General features: G+C 38.3%; 1 pseudogene; it reads left to right on the plus strand.

Annotated features, from left to right (window-relative positions):
• Positions 1-12,285, plus strand: part of LOC144374254 (chromodomain-helicase-DNA-binding protein 1-like) — a 34,954-nt pseudogene that overhangs the window by 2,090 nt on the left and 20,579 nt on the right.

A 12,285-nucleotide genomic window follows, 5' to 3' on the forward strand; every position in this document is an offset into this window, starting at 1 on the left:
TATATATATAATATATATGTATATAATATAAATATTTATAGTGTCTTGCCATCCTTGTTCAGTTTTAAACACCCTTTATGTAGCAGTGTCTCCATTCTTAACCCTGCTTCTCTGTTGGCGCACAGTGTAGTCCTGTTTTCATTTTGTCCTTTAGCAGGGGCAGTCCACAGCCCAGTTGTACTAGGTTGTGGGGAGGCCAAATAAGGTGCTGGAGACAGCATGGGAGATATGGTTTATCCAGGAAAACTTCTAACAGATCAATGACGGCTCCACGAAGAGTTCCGTGGCAACAGGCTGAACAGATAGCATCTGGGTCCCTGAAGGTACTTCTCCAAGCAGTACCTCTCTTGCTCCTGGTTTTTGCCTGATGGCTCTGGCCAAACAAGTGATATGCATCCTTTCCACAGAGCCCTCAGTTCTCTGCCCAGCCCCATTCAGGAAGGAGGCTTACATGTTAGACTGAGGAAGCAGTGACATCAGCATTAGTTTGTGTGTATGACCAGCATACATGCAAGAAAGTAGCTTTTTTACAGATAACACTAACTTGCCCTAGTTCCCAGTGTGCATAGAGAAAGCCAATGTCCTTCAAGATGATATGTATCTGGACTTTCCAGCCTAGGCTTGATCTCATTGGTCCCTTAAATTTGCTAGATGTTTGTAAACAGAAAGGGAACATTCAGGATTATGATGTTTTACTGTCCCCCTTTTCTTTAAGGGACAATATAGCAGGAATGGCAGATTTAGATGAGTGCCATTAAGCAAGCATATGAATAGTCCATGTGTTGTTTGTCACATCACTTCCAGGAATACTTATTTCCAGAAAAGGACAGTGGCTTGAGACTGGGTATTATAGAACAAATTCCAGGCTGAGTTTCTCATCGATCAAGAAGATTATATAACAGTGACTGGCTGTTTCAGGGCTTTGAATGGTAACCCAAGTCTGCCCAAAAAGAAATTTGGAAATCAGCTAATGTTTGTATACATAGAATATCCCAATAAAAGATAGAGCCAATAAAGTTTGACATTAAGGGAATGTAAGCCATGTTCTTCATTCAAAGCCTTAGAGCTTAGCCCACATATGTGCTGAAATGTCTACTCTCTGGTTTTGCTCTATTTTTTATTTCTAGGAATTCATTTACACCCTTATCAACTGAAGGGAGTCAACTGGCTAGCCCAGGGATTCCACTGTCAAAATGGCTGCATCCTGGGAGATGAGATGGGCCTTGGTAAGACCTGCCAGGTATGTTACTGTGAAGAAGCACTGTTTATCTACACCAAAACACCTCCTCACAACTCATTCCCATATATATATTTTTTTGGTACCCCACATTGAACTCAGGTGCACTTAAAAACTTAATCATACATCCAGCCCTTTTTTGTATTTTATTTGAAGACAGTGTCTCACTTAGTTGCTTAGTGCCTCGCTAAATTGGTAAGGTTGGCTTTGAACTCTTGATCCTCCTGCCTTAGCCTCCAGAGCCAATGGGATTATAGGCATGTGCCACCACACCTGGCTTAATACCATCTTTAAGTGCTGTTATATATGTGTGTGTGTGATGGTGTATGTGTGTGTGTATATGTATATATATACTAGAATACGAAATGCTTAACTTTTAAGAGATCACAACCTTGGGATTGATTTTTCTAGTTGTAGGGGCAGTTATTAACTATGTCATTACCTTTATATGAGCATTGACATGTGTCTGTGAGAAAAGTTACTTGAGTTACAAGTGCAGTTAATGGGCTCAGATTTAGGGCTTTTCTCTGTGTGAAGCATGTATACTTGCCCAAGGACCAAATTGACTGTCCTCCTTAGTAACACTATATGAAGTTAACTGTATTGCTTCTAATATTATTCTCTCTTTCTCAGTGGGGGTGGGTTGGGGTTGGGCTGCTGTCCATTTTTCTACAGTGATAGAGAAATATGGAGGAAGTACCCTATGCTTTCCAAAATAAAACTTAGACTCTCTGACCTTAAAAGGGGAGAATGAGATGTGGCCCCCTCGGGCATTGATCTAGTGATTAATGGTGGAGTGTTGAAATTGATGCTTCTGCGAGAATAATAAGCAATACTGCCCTGGGTTGACACATGGCCTTGGATTAATGGAAAATTCAGTCACAACACCTCTTGGGTTAATCACATAAGGATTACTTATCTGAAGGATACAAAAGATATCCTGGTATAATCATGATATATGTCAGAGGCAGCTTGATCAGAAATCAGGAAGATAAAAACTTTTCAATCCCAGGAAAGTTTCACCAGTGGTCACTGGAGAGAATGAGCAAGGGTCTCATCATCCTTTTAGAAGTTCAACTATCCCCTCCAGCGCTCACTATATATATAAACTTTAAGCTGGAGCAGCGGTGCACATAGGCTAGTCTGATCATATGTTGAAGCCTCCTTTACTTAGGCCAGATGTACCTCATCAATCTTGGCATTATTCAGAAACAATGCAACCACTTATATAAGGTCCCCTGAAATTCATCACTTCTCTCTCTTGGGCAAACAAATCTGTTCCTGGTATATTCCTGAACGAGAAATATGAAACTAAAATCAGTTTCCTGGAGGTATCCTCCCTATAATCTCCTTTGTCCCAGTCATTGAAATTGTCCTACTGACTTCACAGAGAGCCAGCAAATTCCACTTGTCCTTTGCCTTTCCACCTGTACTTTAAATTCTCTAAAAATATACCAACTCCAAGTCTGTTTTGGTAAAACAATGTTTAGAAATTTTGCATCTACATTATGAAGGATATTGTTTTGTGATATTCCTTTTTTATACTAATTTTGTCTGGTTTTAGTATTTGGGTAAAGCTGGCCTCATAGAATATATTGAAAAGTGAATTCTTTAATTTTCAGCAAGAGTTTATGTAAAATTGTTCTCATTTCCATTTTAGATGTTTGATAAAATTCACTAGTGAATTTATTTTGTAGACACTTCTGATTTGTGGTAATAAAAGACAAACTTTCTCTAAATTGCTTCCTCAGGGAGCACTCAACAGAATGGTTTTAATCCAGTTAAGCCACTTATTAGAGGGATGCTCTGGGCACAATTTGGGCTAGGATAGTTAAATGAGAAAATCATTTCCTTTATAAGATTAATATGATTGTGTCAAAAAAATGAACTGCCACTCTGTCATCACAGCACTCTAACCACAGCCATAAGCAGCAAGGTATGTTTTACATCATTGAAGTTACAGTGCATGCCTAGCCTATATGGTTTCTATTCATTAATGTAAAATTGGAACTGTAGTTTTGCATTTTATTATATTCACAATCATTCAACTGGCATTGAGAATTTATAATTTGCTTAAACATCCTATTGATGAGGAATCATGAGTTTCCCCTTTTTGGGGTTACTTAAATTAATTTTGATGGAACACCTTTGAGCCTATAGTTTTCTCAGTATTTTAAATTTGATCCTTAGGGCATATTTTTTCCTCAGAAATAGCACAGTATTTGGGGATGCAAGCTCTTCACGTGTTTTTTTTTGTTGAGATCAACTTTAGAGACATAAGTGTACTCAAACATGTCCTGAAGTATGCACATTTGGCTTTGCAAAGTTTCATTTCATACTCCTACTTCTTGTGAGAATTATTTATTGTCTGTTTTCTGCATTTGAATGTGTGTTATAGATATATGCATGTACAACTATGACATATGGATCTCGCTATACAGTATGATTATAATGCACCCATTATGAAAGACCAAAGGTTGTATCTGTTTTGTTCACATATAACTTGAGCTTAGAACTTAAGCCAGTAGAAGGCTCCCTCTAAATGGTTATAGAAGGAGGGAGAAAATTGGGGAGGAAGGAAAGCACTCTCATCAGAGCAGCTGAGCCAAGGGCCAAGGCTGTGATATGCGGGTACTGTTTGCTGTCAGGTCTTAGCACTTCTGGCTTAATAGTTTCAAAGTACTCCTGCTGTTTTCCAACAAGTGTATTGGTTTCATTGATTTTTGTTCTTTCCTGATGTTTTTCCCTTTGGTTCAGTTACATAAATATTGAGCCTCATTGCTCGTTAACTCTTGAAGTAATTGAACACCATCAATTTCCTTAGCAAAGTCACTGAGCTTACCTGATGTCATTCTAAGAATGTACTAGTTTCCTAATATGTGGAAGATTGTATGGAATTTCTTTATAAAGCAAGTCATGTATAACAGTTTGTGTTCTCTGCCTATGGTTGTGGGAACTTTATGGTTGTGTCTCCTGGAAAGGTGAACAAAACTGCCTGCTTTGTTTCAGACGATTGCTCTCCTCATTTACTTGACGGGAAGGTTAAATGATGAAGGACCATTTCTGATTCTTAGTCCTCTGTCTGTTTTGGACAACTGGAAAGAAGAAATGGAAAGGTACAGAGTAGATGTAGCTGAACTTGTATTGTTTATGTTAAGATATTTTTCTAGATGATGGATAAAAGATCATAAAGCAAAATCTTGTCATATTCAATGATTTTTATTCCAGAAAGGTTGAACTGAAACAGTGTAGGCAAGACACAAGATCTGATAGGGGAGGATCCAGTGGGTTTTACTGTTACCCTTCTACAATTTAAAGGCTAGTACTTATTCTCAGTAAATTTTACTGATGTAAAGGAGAAACTGCCCTTCTCATAGTAACATAGGAAGTAACTAAAGTGAGAAACATCATTGCATTTTTAGTTAGCATGAGACACTCTTAGACCTGATCCTTCTCCCTGCTTAACACAGACCTTATCCTGGGGTTTAACCATTATTCTAGGTACAGTTCTGTGACCAGCACCTAATGAATGGCATCTGCACACTGCAGTCAGTCCATGACATACACACACCATCTCATGGCTGTGGCATTTGGGTTCATCTGATTCTTTCCTTGGATTTAGATTTGCTCCAGGTCTTTCTTGTATAACATATGCAGGGGACAAGGAGGAAAGAGCCCATCTTCAGCAAGACTAAAACAGAAGTCACATTTTCATGTGCTGCTGACTACCTATGAAGTATTCATTCGTTTCTCCTAACCTGGGTCCTTAGAAGTTGTAGAACCCACTGAATTATATTGACTTTTTTTTTTGAGAGCACACATTTTTCTAGGAGGACATCCACCTTCAACACATTGTCAAAGAGGGACTGTGACCAAACGAAGTGTAGGATCACTGTGCTTCAAGGTAGCTAGACATATTTCCCTCTCTACTGGTGGATTAAGGGGAAAGCTTCCCAGAAAGTGGCACTTTAACCCTCTTTGTTGATGAACAGGATGAGGCAGGCAGCAGGGCAGAGGGTTTCATGTACAGGGGCATCATGTCTGATAACCGGGGGATAGGAATGCAGTATGCCTAGTTTCAGTCTTGTTTTAAATCCTTATCTAAGTAAGTCCTTCCCCCAGCTCTTTTTGGCTACTTAATATCCAACTTGTCTTGTTTTGAAGTCTCTACTTAACCATAACTTCTATCTGTTTGTGTGATAGTGCTACTTAGAAATTGTGCTTAGTTTTTAACTTAGTAAACAAGTTAAAGGCTTAGATCCTGTGGTTTAAGAGAGTTAACAAGAAATAAGAAACTAGATTATTAATAATCAGAATTTATCAATACCAGTCTTTATTTTTTTAATTCTAACTTTTTTTATTTTGGTACCAAGGAATGAACCTAAGGGTACTTACCACTGAGCCAATCCTCAGCCCTTTTTATTTTTGAAGACAGAGTCTCAGTAAGTTGCTAAGGCTGGTTTTGAGCCTGCCACCTTCCTGCCTGGGTCTACAGAAGCTGCTGGGATTCAGGTGTGGGCCACCATGCCCAGCAATACCAGTCTTTTTAATGTGTCTTCCTTAATTTTTCAGATTTGCTTGAAAGATGCAACATTTCTAAAATCGTGAGTATGCTGTACCCTGTCAGAAACTGTGCTGAATGTGTGGAAGTCTTGTCTTGTCTTACAGTTTTTTGACACTTGGCCTCTTTCCTGATATGTCTGGTCTGTCTTCTTTGGGTCCTGTTGATGTATAGGCAGGCATGGTGGGGATTCTGTGATCTAACCTCTACTCATTAGCTATGTGTTATTGGGTTGGTTTCTTAATTTCCATCAACTTCAGTGTCCTCATCTGTAAACTGGGGGTAGTTACCTTTCTTACTTTGGATGACTGTTGTGACAACTGAGATTAAATCTACATGGTTGATGTTTAGCAGATTACTAGAGATTTTTATTACTAGCAGATTTTTATTGTTTTTTGGTTTTATTTTGGTACTGGGGATTGAACCCAGGAGTACTCTACCACTGAGCAACATCTCCAGTCCTTTTTATTTATTAATTTTTTAAATTTTGAGACAGGGTCTTTCTGAGTTGCCAAGGAAGGCCTTGAATTTGTAATCCTCATGCGTCAGCTCCCAGAGTCTCCAGGATTACAGGTGGGCCACTGCATCCAGCCTGGACACAGGATTCTTTACACTGTAACTTGCACAGACACCTTCTCAGGTCTGCTGCTTGAGATTTCACTGTAGTATAGGAGCCTTTTCCTGGCAATTACCAAGCAGCAGTCAGTGCTGTAGAACTGACTATTTGGAAAAGAAGTTTGAAGTATACTTGTAATTTGTCCATTTAACTATGTCTTGGTACTGGGGATTGAACTCAGGGGCATTGCCCAGCCCTTTTCATTGTTTATTTTGAGATAGTCTCACTAAGTCGTTGGGACGGGACTCAAATTTGCAATCTTCCAGCTTCCCAAGTAGTTGTCATTGTAGGTGTGCCCCATTGTACCCTGTGTGCATCTTTCATACTCAGAAGGTTTTGTTCTCAAAGGGCCTTATCAATATTTTAAATATTTTTTCCTCATCCAGATTGTTGTGAATGAGTTTCTGTTTTACTCTTACTTTGATGACTGGGCCCAAGATTTTATGATTCCATCCAGTATTTTGTTTTACTTAATTTACATTTAAATGAGCATATGATGTGTTCCCTCTTTTTCTTTCTTTTTACTTTATTTCATTTTATGTCGTGTCACGTTATTTCATGTCATTTCATTTTATGGTTCTGGGCATTGAGCTTAAAGCCTCTCAACTGCTCTTCCACTCAGTCCTTCCCCCAGCTCTTCTTGGCTACTTAATATCCAACTTGTCTTTTTTTGAAGTCTATCCATGGAAAGGGAGTTACTGGTAATAACCAGGAAATTAAATTATAGAGCTGCCCCATGGTCTGTACAATAGAGGGATGAGGAGTACAAAGATATCCATGAAACATGGTACTATCTGGCAGGTCTCAGAAGGTAATAAGATTGGGACATAAATGTTCTTGGGTACTTTATGTAAATTGTCCCATTTTGGTTTCATGAAAATCCTAGTAGGCAGGGATTATTATTCATTTTACAAATGAGGAAATTAAGAGATTAAGAATCCAAGTAAGGCAGAGCAGACATTCAAACCCAGCACTTGGTGCTTTGGGCCTCTTTTTTTTAATGTTTATTTTTTTAGTTGTAGTTGGACACAATACCTTTATTTTATTTATTTAGTTTTATGTAGTGCTGAGGATCAAATCCAGGGCCTCGCACATACTAGGCAAGTGCTCTACTGATGAGCCACAGCCCCAGGCCCTGGACCGTGTTTTTAAGAGTGTCTGTAAGTAGGTAGAAGCATTGAAATGTCACCTTATTCAGTAGAAACACATTTTTATATTTCAGTCTGTTCTGAATGCATTTCTGGGTGGATTTAAGAGCCTTAGTAATAAAGGGACATTTATAATATTGACTCATATCAAGAATCCCAACAACATAATTGTTTCCTTTAGTATGTTTGTTAATGTTATATTTCTCCATTGCTATATTTTACATTCTGAAAATAGGCAATGTGATAAAATCTGCACTCAAGAGGTTTATGAAGGCCATTTAAAGTTGTATGTTATCACCATGAAATATTGAAATCTTTTGGACAACAGACAGTAGGCTTGTAAAATCTTGGATCGAGAAGATCAGGAGTTCCCTTGTTGGACTCTCCATTCTTGTGTTGGAATTCCCTCTACTTTTGTTTCTGGGAAACAATCTTTAATTTCCTTTGATGAGTGATTCAATCCACTTTCACTCATTGAACCAAAATCCACTTCACTTAGCCTTTTGCGTTAAATAAGCATTTTTAGATGTTTGTGTATATACATATCTGTGTCTAGTCCTTCCAAAGGAATAAGACCTAGTCTGTTTTGAGTGGAACTATACTATGGACGCTCACCACTTATGTCATAACCACTGTCCAACCTCATGGGGACCCTGTCTCCTTATAATCCTAAATATATCCCCTGCTTATTCTGCCCAGTGCTCTCCTTGGACTTCCTGCCCTCTCTTTGGATCCTCAGTTCAGTCTTCTCCTACTCCATTCTCATTAGATGAGTGTCTGTCTCTGGCTCTCTTCCTCTCAATTTTCTCTGTAGCCTGAGGAGGAAGGCTTCCTTTTTTTGTTGTTGTTTTTCTGCAAATATTTATTGAATCATGGTCCAGATGAGGCCATAGGGATAGAGAAGATTAAGACATTGACCTTGACTTTCAGGGGTGTGTAGTCTTGTAGAAGATGCAGACAAACATAAACAAAGGCAAAAGGGTGGCATGTGCTCACCAGTAGGTAGAGTGCCAGTGTATTTATTAACCTGCCCACCGCCTATACTGTGAGCCTCTGTGATCAGATTTCCCACATTTAATTCCTTCCCTCCAAAATTCCTCTTACAGTGCTTGTGGGACACAAGAACTGTGTAAACATATTTATTAAATGGTTTAAATAAGAGTGAAAAATGAGAGATGCTTAAAAAAGAGTTGAGTAAAAGTGAGGAAGAATATGATATTATTAACAGCTAGTACTTATTGAGATTTACTGCTATAGTTTGGATCCTATATATCTCCCAAAGGCTCATATGTTAAAGTCTTGGTCCCCAGCATGAAACTGGTGAGAGTGTGTGGAACCTGTGAAAGGTGAGCCCTCATGGGATGTCTTCTGGTCATTCATTGAGGGTGTGTCTTTGGAATGGGTAGCAGGGATCCAGCCTCTTCTTTGCTCTCTCTGTCCCAGCCTTGAGATAGCTGGCTTGCTCTGCCATGCCCTTCTGCTATGGTGTGCTTAACAGCAAGGGGTCCAGTTGATGGTGGACTGACCCTCCAGAATTGTGAGCCAGAGTAAAACTTTTCACTTTATAAACTCATTATCTCAGCTACTTGTCACAGTAGCAGAAAGCTGACCAACACATTCATTATGGGTTAATTATCTTTCTTTGTATTAGTTTTTTTATTTATGTATGAATACATATCACATATATAGAGCACGTTGTTTTCATATCTCTGGTTTTATACACAGTATATTCACACCATTCATGTCTTCATACATGTACTTAGGATAATAGTGTCCATCACATTCTATCATCACTTCTAAACCCATGCCCCCTCCCTTCCCCTCCCACCCCTCTGCCCTATCTAGAGTTTGTCTGTTCCTCCAACGCTCTCCCTCCCTACCCCACTAAGAATCAGCCTCCTTATATCAAAGAAAACATTCAGCATTTGGATTTTTGGTATTGGTTAACTTCACTTAGCATTATTCTCCAACTCCATCCATTTACCTGCAAATGCCATGATTTTATTCTCTTTTATTGCTGAGTAATATTTCATTGTGTATGTTTGCCACGGTTTTTAATCCATTCATCTACTGAAGGGCATCTAGGTTGGCTCCACAGTTTAGCTATTGTGAATTGTGTTGCTATAAACATTGATGTGGCTGTGTTCCTGTAGTATGCTGTTTTTAAGTCCTTTGAGTATAGACCGAGGTGTGGGGTAGCTGGGTCAGATGGTAGTTCCATTCCCAGCTTTCCAAGGAATCTCCATACTGCTTTCCATAATGGCTACACTGATTGCAGTCCCACCAGCAGTGTATTTTCTCCCACATCCTCGCCAACACTTATTGTTGTTTGTATCCATAATAGCTGCCATTCTGATTGGAGTGAGATGAAATCTTAGAGTACTTTTGATTTTTATGTCTCTAATTGCTAGTGTTGATGAACATTTTTTTTCATATATTTGTTGACTGATTGTATATCATCTTCTGAGAAGTGTCTGTTCAGGTTTTGGCCCATTTATTGATTGGGTTGGTTGGTTATTTATTTATTTATTTATTTTAGTGTTTAGCTTTTTGAGTTCTTTATATACCCTAAAGATGAGTGCTCTGTCTGATATGTGAGGGGTAAAGATTTGCTCCCAAGATGTACACTCTCACAAATTGTTTCTTTTGTTGAGAAGAAACTTTTTAGTTTGAATCTGTCCCATTTATTGATTCTTGATTTTAATTCTGGCACCAAAGGAGTCTTATTAAGGAAGTTGGGGGATAATCCCACATGATGGAGATCAGGGCCTACTTTTTCTTCTATTAGTTGCAGGGTCTCTGGTTTTATTTCCAGGTCCTTGATCCATTTTGACTCGAGTTTTGTGCATGGTGAGAGATAGGGGTTTAATTTCATTTTGCATGTGGATTTTCAGTTTTACCAGCACCATTTGTTGAAGAGTTTATCTTTTCTCCAGTGTGTGTTTTTGGCACCTTTGTCTAATATAAGGTAATTGCAATTTTGTGGGTTAGTCTCTGTGCCCTGTATTCTGTACCATTGGTCTACCAGTCTGTTTTGGTGCCAATACCATGATGTTTTTGTTACTATTGCTCTGTAGTATGGTTTAAGGTCTGGTATAGTGATGCCCCCTGCTTCACTCTTCTTGCTAAGGATTGCTTTAGCTATTCTGGGTCTCTTATCTTAGCAGATGAATTTCATGATTGCTTTTTCTGTTTTTATGAGGCATGCCATTGGGATTTTGATTGGAATTTCATTAAATCTGTAAACTGCTTTTGGTGGTGTGGTCATTTTGATAAAATATTAATTCTGCCTAACCTAGAGCGAGGTAGAGCTTTCCATCTTCTTTGATTTCTTTTTTAGGGTTCTATAATTTTCTTTATACAGATCTTTTACCTCTTTCCTTAAGTGGATTCCCAAGTTTTTTGTGTGTGTTCTGGGGTTTTTGTTTTGTTTTTGTTTTTGTTTTATTTTTATTGTTGTTTTGAGGTTATTGTGCATGAGATAGTTTTTCTCATTTCTTTCCAGAGGCTTTGACACTGATATACAGAAATGCTTTTGACTTATGATGTTGATTTTATATCCTGCTACATTCATTTATTTACTAGTTCTAGAAGTTATCTGGTGGAACTTTTAGGTTCTTCTAGGTGTAGAATCGTATCATCATCAAATAATGCCAATTTGAGTTCTTTTCCTATATGTATCCCTTTGATTTCTTTCGTCTAATTGTTGTGGCCAGTGTTTCATGTACTGTGTTAAATAGAAGTGGTAAAAGAGGGCATCCCTGTCTTGTTCCAGTTTTTAGAGGGAATGCCTTCAATTTTTCTTCATTTAGAATGATGTTGGCCTGGGGCTTAGTATAGAGAGCCTTTATGATGTTGAGATATGTTCCTGTTATCTTTAGTTTTTCTAGTGTTTTGAACATGAAGGAGTGCTGTATTTCGTCATATGCTTTTTCTGCATCTATTGAGATGATTACATGATTCTTATCTTTAATTCTATTGATGTGATGACTTACATTTATTAATTTCTGTTGAACCAACCTTGCATCCCTGGGATGAATCCCACTTGATCATGGTGCACAATCTTTTTGATGTTTTTCTATTCCATTTGCCAGAACTTTATGAGAATTTTTGTATCTTGTTCATTAGAGATACTGGTCTGAAGTTTTCTTTTTTTGATATGTCTTTGCCTGGTTTTGGAATCAGGGTGATATTGGCCTCATAAAATGAGTTTGGAAGTGCTCCCTCTTTTTCTATTTCCTGAAATAAATTAAGAGTATTGGTATTAGTTCTTCTTTAAACGTCTTGTAGAACTTGGCTATGTATCCATCCAGTCCTTGGCTTTTCTTGGTTGGTAGACTTCTGATAGTATCTTCTATTCTGTCATTTGAATTTTTTTTAAGAGAGAAAGAAAGAAAGAGAATTTTAATATTTATTTTTTAGTTCTCGATAGTCACAACATCTTTGTGGTGCTGAGGATCGAACCCAGGCCGCATGCAAGCCAGGCGAGCGCGCTACCGCTTGAGCCACATCCCCAGTCCATCGTCATTTGAAATTGATCTGTTTAAATTGTATATTTCATCCTGATTGAATTTAGGCAAATCATGACTCTAGAAATTTGTCAATGCCTTTGAGGTTTTCTATTTTATTGGAGTACAAGTTTTCAACATCATTTCGGATTATCTTCCCGTATGTCTGTAGTATCTGTCGTGGTATTGGAAGGAAGGCTTCCTTTTTATAGGCC

This window comes from Ictidomys tridecemlineatus, unplaced genomic scaffold (genome assembly GCF_052094955.1).
Source record: "Ictidomys tridecemlineatus isolate mIctTri1 unplaced genomic scaffold, mIctTri1.hap1 Scaffold_631, whole genome shotgun sequence".
NCBI classification, from domain to species: Eukaryota; Metazoa; Chordata; class Mammalia; order Rodentia; family Sciuridae; genus Ictidomys; species Ictidomys tridecemlineatus.